Here is a 12428-nt window from a genome sequence, read left to right on the forward strand (position 1 = left end):
ATTCTAAGTTTTTTGATGATTTTCTGGAATTACTGGATATGTGATCATATTTTCTGCAATTAATTATACTCTTGGTACTTTTCTTTCAATTTCTAAATGTGCTTTTCAGAACTTCTAGAACACTTTTGTTTATTCAGGACTTTAATGAGACTGACTCAGTAAGTGTGATTTTGGCTGCTGAGTGGAGATATAAAATCTTTACAATATTAGGAAAGTATACTTCTAGTGCTAATTTTTATATATAGATTTTGTTTTTTTATTCTTTGTCAGCATGCCATCAGCTGATTTCAGAAGACTTTTTTTCTGTAGGTCTCAGGCTTTAATCCAGTTTTGCCCCTCAATCTCTCCTGAGTCTCCAAGTTGCTTTTAAAGTCCTTGAGCTCAGGGTATATATTTCCAAACTGGCAAAGAAATAATTGAAAAACAAGTGTTAGCTATGCTAGATACTCACTTAGAGGCACCTCCTGATTTCAAGGCAATTTAGGATCATAGGTAGAAGCTGCTTCTACCACTGAGATCCTTCCAGTTGAAACCTGTATTTTAAACTATTCAGAAATATACATTTTGTGGTGCTTCATTCACTAAAAAAAATCTCACTGACAGAGCTAAATACTGTTGTATCTGAATAAGTAACTACTCTTAAACCATGTTTGCACTGGAGAAGTTTAGTCTTATGGGAAATTTCCTGGATCAGAATATACAAGGAGGGGCAGCTTTTAGTAAAGGATAAGTAAAAGTACAAGTCATAGACATAGGTTTTAACTGAGTATACCCACGTGATGGGTTTTGAGCAACCTGTACTTTCCTTTTTATTTTGATGAATTCATTTTGGTGTTTTCTTCTCTGTATCTGTTTTCTTCCTTGTGTAAGCCACAGTGCTTATTATAATAATTATTTCAAGGATCTTTCAAAACAGACACTTTTTATGGTATCTGAAAAAGTGCCAGAACATTCCTATATTCGTTAGAGGAAACAATTTTTCAACCTTGATCACTTAAATTGCAAAAGTTGTACCAATACTGGATCTACTTTTATTTCTTATTTTTATTTTTTAAATTGATAAATTGAAATTTAATCAAAATTAAAACATTGCCTTTCAAGAGATAGTTAAGAAAGTGAAAACTCAGTTTATAGCCTGAGGAAAAATATTTGTAAGATATATATCTGATACATGACTATCATTCTAAACATACAAATAGTTTTTATAACAATAGTAAGAAAAATAACACAATTCAAAATAGTGGCATGGATCTACTTAAAAAAAATTTTTTTTAATGCTTATTTATTTTTGAGAGAGAGAGAGACAGAGAATGAATGGGGAAAGGACAGAGAGAGAGGGAGACACAGAACTCAAGGTGGATTCCAGACTCTGCACTGTTAACACAGAGCCCGATGTGGAGCTTGAACCCATGAACTGTGAGATCATAACCTGAGCCAAAGTTGGACGCTCAACTGACTGAGCCACCCAGGCGCCCCTGGATCTACTTGTAAAGTTGTCTCATTCATTCATCAAATATTATTGCTTTACGTAGCATTTATTAGTATCAGGAATTATCTTTGAAAATAGGAATATGAAGATGAATAAGTCATAATCCATGCCCTCAAGGTGATAATAGTCTCAAAAGGGTAATGTTTAAACAAAACAATTCACATTAATATGGTAAATGCTATGACAAGGTACTTTGAGAGTATAGAAAATGGTTATCTAAATCAGAAGTTCAGGGAAATTCATTGACAGTGGTAGTGAATATTTGTCCTCCTTCTCTTAAAATAGAATTTTCAGTTATGTACATCTGTACTCAGCTATAGCCTACATTTCAGCCATTTGACTAAGTTGTAGCCAAAAGAATGTGAAGGGAAGTGATTTGTGTTACTTCTTGGTCACAGTCTCCTTCCTTCTCTGTCTCCATATGACATCCTAAAATGTGAGATTGTGAGGAGTCATCAGAAACCATAGAGAAGAGAGCAACATCCTAGAAATAATGCAACAATAAAAAGATTGGATTCCTGACAACCTTATAAATTATTAAGCAGAATAACTCTCATCCAGACTACTAATATAATAGAGAAATAAATGTTTACTTTGTTTAAACCACCCATTAATATGAGTCTGTATCATCATAGCCTTGTCTAGATACAAACTACTATGGTGAGCTTTCCTCAGCCTTCACTCTCTTAGACCTTTCAGTATACTTTGGTCATATCCTCATATTTAAAAGCTTCTTTATTGATGTCTTTGTTCTGATTGTCTTAATGCGTCTCAAATGTTTTGTCAGTCTCCTGTAAGACTCTTTTTTCCTGTTTCTCCTGCTAATGTGGAACTTCCCCAAGGGCTTTTTTTTCTTCACCCTCTTCTAGCTTTACTCATCCCCCCACCTTAGAATTCCATAACTTTAAATAGTCCCCCTTTGAAACAGATTTCTAGAACTCTATGGCTCTCCTGAACTCCTGGCTTGTCCTACAGGCTTCAGATATAGGTTTCCAATAGACTGCAATAAACTTCCACTTGGAAGTCTTGCTGCCATTTTATATTCAGTTTAAGTTAACTTTTTAAAATCTTTATTTATTTTTGACAGAGAGAGAGAGAGAGAGAGAGAGAGAGAGAGAGAGAGACACAGAGCATGAGTGAGGGAGGGTCAGAGAGAAAGGGAGACACAGAATCCAAGGCAGGCTCCAGGCTCTGAGCTGTCAGTATGGAACCCAGTGGTGGGGCTCGAAGTCACGGAGCACGAGATCATGACCTGAGCCGAAGTCGGACACTCAACCAACTGAGCCACCCAGGTGCCCCTATATTCAGTTTAAATTTAAACTCATGTTGCTCTCTAACCAAACTTCCTTCTGGAGTTTGCTATGTATGTTAACAACATCATTATCCTCCTAGTCATTTATGTTTAAAACTTAGCATTGTCTTTAGTTTCTTCTTTTACCTGTCAACTGAAATTTAAAATGGTAGACTACCTGAATGACTTCCTTTTATAGTCCTGCCTCCCACAGTTCTCTCCATAAAGACGGAGATGGTAATTTCTGTATCCAGAACGCTTTTAATTCCCATTCTCCAAAGCCTGATCAAAGTAGCTGGTTTCAGGCCTCTGTGGGAAACCTCAATCTAGGTAATTCAGGAAAAATTCTCCTGACAATTCAATTAGGTTCCTCCATGTGGTTTATGAGCCCATGGCTCTGACTCCTCTTCTTTCATATTACTGCTAATTCCTTCTTCTTGCATCTTTTTTTAATGTAATTCCTAGCTGTCTAACTTTAATGTGCACATATTCCCTTAAGTATTTGCCCATTCTTTATTTGGAGATTATCATTTATCCTCTTTTATTTGTCTGTAAACATATTGCCACCTTTCCTCCCAGTTTCTGCCATTTTCAAAGATTTTTATTATTTTATTATCAAGTAGTTGGATATTACTACTCTCAACAATTCAAGGGATTGGTATTGGGTGGTGTTGTTAGTTTACTGACTTAGAGCTTTTGAACCTTCTTCTCTCGTGTACAAATTTGAGTTCAACGTTTGAGGCAGAACTTGTAGCCCAACCACATATTAGCTTTTTGATTTCCTCCTCAATTCCTAACACTGGTATCTTCTCTCTACTCCCATATTACATTATAAGGCCCAACAGACCTTGTGTCAAAATGACTTCCACTTATACCTCTTTATAAATATGCCTATTGTCACCATCTTGGTTTAGGCTTTCATTACTGCATCCCTTAATTCTTTGTATTGTCCTTTGGGCCTCATGTTTCCGCTTGTATCAGTTGATCCCACAGCTTACTCTTGCCAACTACTGCCTTCATGTCACTTCCTGTTCATAAACCTCAAATGGTTTTTATTTTCTTATGTTAATGTGCAACCAAGACTCTTGTTTCTTTTTTAGCTTTTTGTTCATACCCTCTCATCTGACAGAGCATCATCTCTAAGATCACTTCTTCCCCCCAAATACTTAGAAATGCTTATGTCCTTTTCAATCTAGTCAAAACCTATTTTTGAGACCCAGACACACCCATTAAGCTTTTTCAGACCATCATGACTCATAGTAGTTATCCTCTGAGTGAGATTTTATGGTTATATAAGTTCTTCTCTAGCTAGGAAAATCTTGGTTTCCTCTTTTATTTATTTATTTATTCATTTATTTACTTATTTATTTTTGGCTATAGCTGACATCAATGTTACATTAGTTTCAGGTGTAAAACATAGTGATTTAACAAGTTTATACGTTATGCTTTGCTCACTGCAAGAGACTACTGTCACCATACAGCTATTACAATATCATTGACTATATTCCCTATACTGTGCCTTTTATTCCTATGACTTTCTCGTTCCATGACTAGGAAAAGATAATGGGTCTTTATATCCCACCTCCCTCAGTTACCAAGTGTAGGCCACTCTGGAAAATGTGGCCTCAAACAAGGAGGGCTCTTTGACAGCTGAAGTGGACCCAAAAGAAGCTGGCAGCTGGAGGCTGCCTGCTGACCACACTCCCTTTATGTCCCTGAGCAGAAAGCCTCTCCTTGAAGGGGTATGTGGTGACGAATCTCAGTGTTTAATATTTGGTTTATTTTGTTTTTCTTCATGTTTAGTCAATCAAAAGTTTATGTCGTTTACTTTCAGTTGTGTAATAATAAATATATTTTAGCTTATAGATAGCCCTGTGAGTATTACTTTGGCATCATCCCACAGGTTTCAATATATAATGATGTAATTGTTTTTTCTGTATAGTTCATAATTTTCATTTAGATTTCCCCTGTAACCAAAAAACTATTTAGTGTTATGTGTTAAAATTCTTAGTGATGAATATAAAAAATTCATTATTGTGGAAATTTTCAAATTTTGAATTGTTAATGTAATATGTTTGTAATATAATCTGGATACTAATGGATACATATTGCTTATTGTATATATTCTTATATATTGTATACATTCTTTTTTATTAAACTATTTTTATTCATAAATATATTTTAACTTAAACACTTATGGAGTTATAATAATTAAAAGTAGTTTTCCACTGTGCATGATATTTACTGGTGATATGATCAACCAGGCTGAAAATGAACAAGTAATGATGTCATAGTGGCCAAATCCACTTGATTATAGGGTGCGATGTGGATAACTACATAAAAATTTTAATGCAATTTTCCTCGAATAATGATTCATAAATTGTAATTCTGCATTGCTATTATTGTCTTTTTTTTTTTTTGTCTTTTAAGTCTTTGGTTTTATAACTCCTTTCAACCTTGAATTTCAATCACATTGAGAGGGATATTGATGAATAAATAAGTGGGTAGAAAGATCATGACTTTTTAAATTAAGTTATCTAAACTCTAGAATATTATTAACACAGAACAGTTTTACTCCTACTTACCTCTCCTTTGCTAAACACTTACCAAACAGTATAGCAATGTGAAACTCTGGAAAGTAAAGAGGTTATGTGAGACTGGCTCTGTGTTTTTTGAGATTGTTTAATCCATTTTTCCTGTCTCATTATATTTCATATAATACAGTTCCAATTATTTGTCTCCTTCCCTTCATTATGGTACCAGAATTGTCTACATGTCCCAAAAAGAATGATTACTTTTTCTCCTTTTTTTTCTTCTGAGAAATACCCTGTTACATTTTGAAGATAAGCCATTATTATGGCCGTTCATATCAATGTGAAAGTAGTAAAATTCTATCAAGTGTCAGTACTCAATTTACAGTGATGTTTCAACAACCTCTATTTGCATCCATATTCTACTTTATATACAGGCCTAAAATTATGTTTCATTTCTTAACACCACATCTCTAATTGAAAATAAGAAAAGTCAAGGATAGGAGGCAGAAATGATAACTTTGAATGTAAAAATAAGAATTTTCACCTATAGGAAGCCATCGTATTTCTTGCTCCAGGGGATTGAATACACCATAACATAATGTAATCTTTAAAAGCATAATGGGACAGAGACAACTGTGAATAAGATGCACAAATTTTGACATCAACAAATTGTCCAAGAATCTATGTACTATACCTGGGACTGACAAACATTCCATTTCTTTTAACATTTAGTTACTTTAAAAATCAAACTGCTTGAATAATTTTTTTCTTTTTAAAATTTTTTTTAATGTTTATTTATTTTTGAGAGAGACAGAGACAGAGCATGAGTGGGGGAAAGGCAGAGAGAGAGGGAGACACAGAATCTGAAACAGGCTCCAGGTTCTGAGCTGTCAGCACAGAGCCCAACTCAGGGCTCAAACTCACAGGCCGTGAGATCATGACCTGAGCTGAAGTTGGACACCCAACTGACTGAGCCACACAAGCGCCCCAAAACTGCTTGAATAATTTTAATGCCAGTATTTATGCAAGACTTCTAAAGCCTGTTTAAGAAAAAGAAGTCTGAAAACACAATATTGCATTGTGTCATTATATACTTACCAAAATAGAGCCTGGTATAAAACCAACCTTATAAATAGCACTATTCTAAGAGAGAACAGAAATGTTGATTTAGTAAGGAAAATAACAGTGCCTGCACTAAGAAAAAAAAATGGCAACAGTTAGTAAAAAAACTTGTACCAACACCTACAGATTTATCTGCAAACATTACTATTTTTTTTAATTTTTAAAAAATGTTGGGTATAGTTGACATACAATATTATATTAGTTTTAAGTATACAACATAGTGAATTGACAATTAAATACATTACAAAATGCTTAACATGATAAGTGGTGTTACTATCTGTTACCATACAAAGTTATTAAAATACTGACTATATTCTCTATGCTATACTTTTTTCATCCCTATGACTTATTTGTTTAAAACTTTTTTCCTTGATGAGCCTGGCTGAAGATTTATCAATTTGTTTATCTTTTCAAAGAACCAGTCTTGATTTAATTGATATCCCCTATTGTTTTTTAATCTCTGTTTCATTTGTTTATGTTCTGATCTTTATTATTTTCTTCCTTCTAACTTCAGGTTTTGTTTGCTATTCTTTTCTAGGTCTGTCATGTGTAAGGTTAGATTATTTGAGATTTGTCTTGTTTCTTGAGGTAGGCCTGAACTGAGATAAATTTCCCTCTTAAAATTGTTTTTGCTGCATTCCAAAGATTTTGAACTGTTGTGTTTTCATTTTCATCTGTCTCAAGGTATTTTTTTTTAAATTTCATTTTGACTTCTTTGTTGACTCATTGGTTGCATATGGGGTTTTAGGCTGATATAGATGTGTGTATATGAATATATATCTGTTCTACCTCATCAGCCTACATATATATATGATACATATTTGTGTATATATTATATATATATGTGTGTATGTATATGTGTGTGTGGGTATGTATGTGTGTGTGTGTGTATCAGAGTTGATGGAATGCTCTTGTTCCAGAAAGACAGATTGCACTCAGCAGCTTTACTGTTTCTGTTGATCCTCAAACATTTACCATTTCAGCAATTCTCCATTTAAATGGAAAACATTTCTCCTGCATTGACCCCACTACAGTCTAATCTGTTTACATATAGTAGTGATGTTTCTATAAAGTTGCCACAAACACTGAATTAGTGAATACTGAACTATTGCGCCTATGATAAATACAGGGTTAAGTTTCTGCGAGCCTTTGGTCACAGCATTTTTGTCAGCTGAAACACCATTTGCTTCATATAGGTTCATTTGCCAAAGTCCTTGTAAAACGAGTCAGTCTCATAGGCATTGACAGCCTGCTCTTCCACATAACTCTGTTTTTGTATAACACCTAGCAGGTATTTTGAAAAGTTCTTCTGCAGCTTTCTGATCTGCAGAACCTGCTTTCCTGGAAGTTTAACATTTTTTACTCTTTATTGCCTTTAGAAATATGCAAGCAGCCAGAACTAGCTAAGAAGGGTTTGACATTTTCTTGACCCTAGCTAACATGACCATAAATTTCTTTGATTTTCAGTCTTACAATGGTGCTCTCCACTATGCTTTTTTAATTGATTTTAATCTGATGAATCCACAAATTTGTTCACTTTACATATTTTCCATAACTTCATTGCACATATAGATGTTACTTTAGCACTTCCAGAGTGTCTTCATGTACAAATAAGCAAATAACCTATTTTTTTCCTAGAAGTACCACTTTTTAGATTTATTAATGTTTGACTCTTGGCCAACAGAACTATAACTCAGTCCTGAAGGAAGCTAATCTAATACATGTATTTTCTTTGTAAAGCACCAGCATAGCCTTTTGCACTTAGAAACACTAGATAGCACTTCAGCACTATGTTTGGGGGTCATTTTCAACAGCAACATCACCAACAGAAAGCTCAAAAATGTGAAAAACGTTAACACTAGACCACAAGAAGAAAAGTTGTTTACAGTAAGAAAGTTGAAATAAGAAGACAGAGGTTTCTTCATTTGACCTCAGCTGGTAATGTGTTAGTGAACTCAAATTATTATTCTTCATTCTGTGCATGTCCATGAGTGACCATGAGAGAGTTGTGGAGATTGATTTTGAGGTTACAAATAAATTTTAGTGAGTAGGTGAATTTGCAAATATGGAATCTGTGAATAATGAGGATTGACTGTAGTTGGGCAGATGATATCAGGGAAATTATCTATATTCTTTCCGTGCCAATGTGGCTACTGAATAGACCCCTTCACCACAGACTGCCATCATTCTTTGTATACAAAGTGTCCTTAGAAGATTGTTATACAAGGTAACTAAGGTCAGATTTTCAACATCATTTGGTATAAGTTAAAGAAAAGGCTTGTTTGGAAAACTTAAGATCTGAGAGCCAGTATAAAGGGGCACACAGACCCACATCGAAGAAAGCAAGCTGGGTCAGGGGCAAGATGTAGGAGGGTTACATTCCAGGGTAGGACCCTTCCTCCTTATAGGAAAGACATGAGGGCAATCTTGTCTGTTGGGTATAGGATGGTGGGGGGAACAGACTACATGGGTGCCAGACAGTCTGAATTTAGATGTCAGCTATTTTCAGGAGACTTCTGTGAAATCTAGCTGCTCAGCACCTGGAGAGCATAAAATCTATGGGAAATTTCAAACCTTTTTTTTGTGGGAGAAGAGAGTCATGAGACTGGGGAGCTGAGTTCAGGTGCAGCCCTTCCCATTCTCCCCTCGCATTAAGGGGTCTGGACAATGCAGAGTGAGCTTCCACATCACTGTACATCAAATCTCATAGCACCATGTGGTAGTTGATTTATTGTTTGTGTTAAACTGATTTCCAGATTGGAAAACAATCATTATGCTTGAATGTGATTTTCTATTGCCATTTTTCTCCCTGGAGACTAGGATTGATTGATGTCAACCTGATCAGAGAATGCCACTTTATATTGAGTACTCTGTATTCAAAACTATTATAGAATATGTGTAGCAAATCTAGGTTGTGCTATTTAAGGTAGCCATGTACTTTAAGTTATAGAACTTCCTTTAGAAATCAAAGCCCAAACAAATGAACCCATTTGTCTCCCCTCGAAAAAAGGACACTTACCTATTCAACTTGGAAAATTAGCTAAAAAAGTCCCCAAATTAAAATAAAATCTAACATTTAATTTTATTATACCACATTTTCTACTGCCTTTACATTCCTTAGCTTTAAATTTAAAGGTTTTAAATTTTTAATAGTTTAAATTTCCTATATTAAGGACCTTTCCAATTTGTAGTTGTAAATCTCTTTAAAGATCATATTTTACTAGATATGGTAGGAGGACTGGCCAATACTTCTTCTCATTTATTTTTTAAAAGTTTTTATTTAAATTCCAGTTAGTTAACATACAGTGTAATATTAGTTTCATGTGTACAATCTAGTGATTCAACACCTCCATACTTCACCAGGTCAGGTGCTCATCATAAGTGCTCTCCTTAGTCTCCATCACTTATTTCACCAATTCCCCCACTCACCTCCTTACTGGTAACCATCAGTTTGTTCTCTATAGTTAAGGTCTGTTTCTTGGTTTGCCTCTCCCTGCTCCCCACTGTGCTCATTTTTGTTTCTTAAATTCCCATATGAGTGAAATCATATGAATTGTCTTTTTCTGTTTGACTTATTTTGCTATGTGATTACAAATGACAAGATTTCATTCTTTTTTATGTCCAAGAATATTCCATTGTGTGCGTTATACACACACCACACACACACACACACACACACACACACACACACATACACACACACACACACACAGCATTTTCTTTACCCTTTCATCAATTGATGGACACTTGGGCTATTTTCATAATTTGGCCATTATAGATAATGCTGCTATAAATTCCAGGGTACATTTATCCCTTTGAATTATTGTGTTTGTATTCTTTGGGTAAATACCTACAGTGTATTTCCAGGATCAGAGGGTAGTTCTGTTTTTAGCTTTTTGAGGAACTTCCATAGTGTTTTCCAGAGTGGCTACACCAACTTGCATTCCCACCAGTGATGCAAAAGAGTTCCCCTTTCTCCTCATCCTTGCCAGCACCTTTTGTTTCTTGTGTTGTTGATTTTAGCCATTCAGACTGATATGAGGTGATATCTCATTGTAGGTTTGATTTGCATTTCCTGATGATAAGTGATGTCGAATATCTTTTCACGTGTCTGTTGGTCATGTGAATGTCTTCTTTGGAAAAATGTCTATTGTCTTCTGCCCATTTTTTAAAAAAGTTTTTATTTATTTTGAGAGAGAGAGAGAGAGAGAGAGAGAGAAAGAGAGAGAGAAAGCATGAGCAGGAGAGGGTCAGAGAGAGAGAGAGAAAGAGAGAGAGAGAAAACAAGGATACCAATTAGGCTTTGCATTGCCAGTGTGGAGCCCGATGGAGGGCTTAAACTCACAAACTGTGAAATCATGACCTGAGCCAAAGTTGGCTACTTCACTGACTGAGCCACCCAGGTGCCCCTATTTTTGTGTATGGTATAAGAAAATGGTCCAGTTTCCCTCTTTTGCATGTTGCTGTCCAGTTTTCCCAATACCATTTGCTGAAGAAGTTGTCTTTTTCCCACTGGATATTATTTCCTGCTTTGTTAAAGATTAATTGACTATCTAATTGTGGGTTCACTTCTAGGTTTTTTACTCTGTTCTATTGATCTATATGTCTATTTTTGTGCCAATGCCATAGTTTTGATTATAGCTGTGTAATATAATTTGAAAGTGTGGAATTGTGATGCCTCCATCTTTGCTTTTCTTTTTCAAGTTTGCTTTGGCTATTCGGGGTGTTTTGTGGTTCCATACAAATGTTAGGATTGTTTGTTCTAGCTCTGTGAAAATCCTGTTGGTATTTTGGTAGGGATTGCATTAAATCTGGAGATTGCTTTGGGTAGTACAGACATTTTTAACATTATTTGTTCTTCTAATCCATGAGCATGGAATGTCTTTCCATTTCTTTGTATCCTCTTCAGTTTATTTCATCAGTGCTTTATAGTTTTCAAAATACAGGTCTTTCAACTCTTTGGTTAGGTTTATTCCTAGCTATATTATTATTTTTCGTGCAGTTGTAAGTGAGATTGATTCCTTAATTTCTCTTTCTGCTGTTTCATTATTGGTGTATAGAAATGCAGCATGTTTCTGTATAATTGATTTTGTATCCTGCAACTTTACTAAATTCATTTATCAATTCCAGAAGTTTTTTGGTGGAGTCTTTCAGGTTTTATCTGTATAGTATCATGTCACCTGCAAATAGTGAAAATTTTACTTTTTCCTTGCCAGTTTGGATATCTTTTATTTCTTTTTGTTGTTTGATTGCTGTGGCCAAGACTTCCAGTACTATGTTAAGTAACAGTGGTGAGAGTGGACTGTCTTGTTCCTGACCATTGAAGAAAAGCTCTCAGTTTTTTTCATTTAGGATGATGTTAGCTATGGGTTTTTCATATATGGGCTTTATTGTGTTGAGGTATGTTCCCTCAAACCTACTTTGTTGAGGGCTTTTATCATGGATGGAGGTTGTACTTTGTTAAATGCTTTGTCTACATCTATTGAAATGATCATATGGTTTTTATCCTTTCTGCTACTGATGTTATGTATCACATTGATTACTTTGCAAATATTGAAGCACCTTTACTTACTGGGAATAAATCCCACTTGATCATGGTGAATGATTTTTTATTTTAATTAATTAACTAATTAATTAATTTAATATAATTTATTGTCAAATTGGTTTCCATACAACACCCAGTACTCATCCCAACAAGTGCCCTCCTCAATGCCCATCACCCACTTTCCCCTTTCCTCCACCCACATAAACCCTCAGTTTGTTCTCTGTATTTAAGAGTCTCTTATGGTTTCCCTCCCTCCCTCTCTGTTTGTAACTTATTTTCCCCTTCCTCTGCCCCATGGTCTTCTGTTGAGTTTCTCAAGATTCACATATGAGTGAAAACATATGGTATCTGTCTTTCTCTGACTGGCTTATTTCACTTAGCATAATACCCTCCAGTTCCATCCACATTGCTGCAAATGACCAGATTTGTATATATTATATATACAAT

This window comes from Acinonyx jubatus, chromosome C2, assembly GCF_027475565.1.
Source record: "Acinonyx jubatus isolate Ajub_Pintada_27869175 chromosome C2, VMU_Ajub_asm_v1.0, whole genome shotgun sequence".
Classification (NCBI taxonomy): domain Eukaryota; kingdom Metazoa; phylum Chordata; class Mammalia; order Carnivora; family Felidae; genus Acinonyx; species Acinonyx jubatus.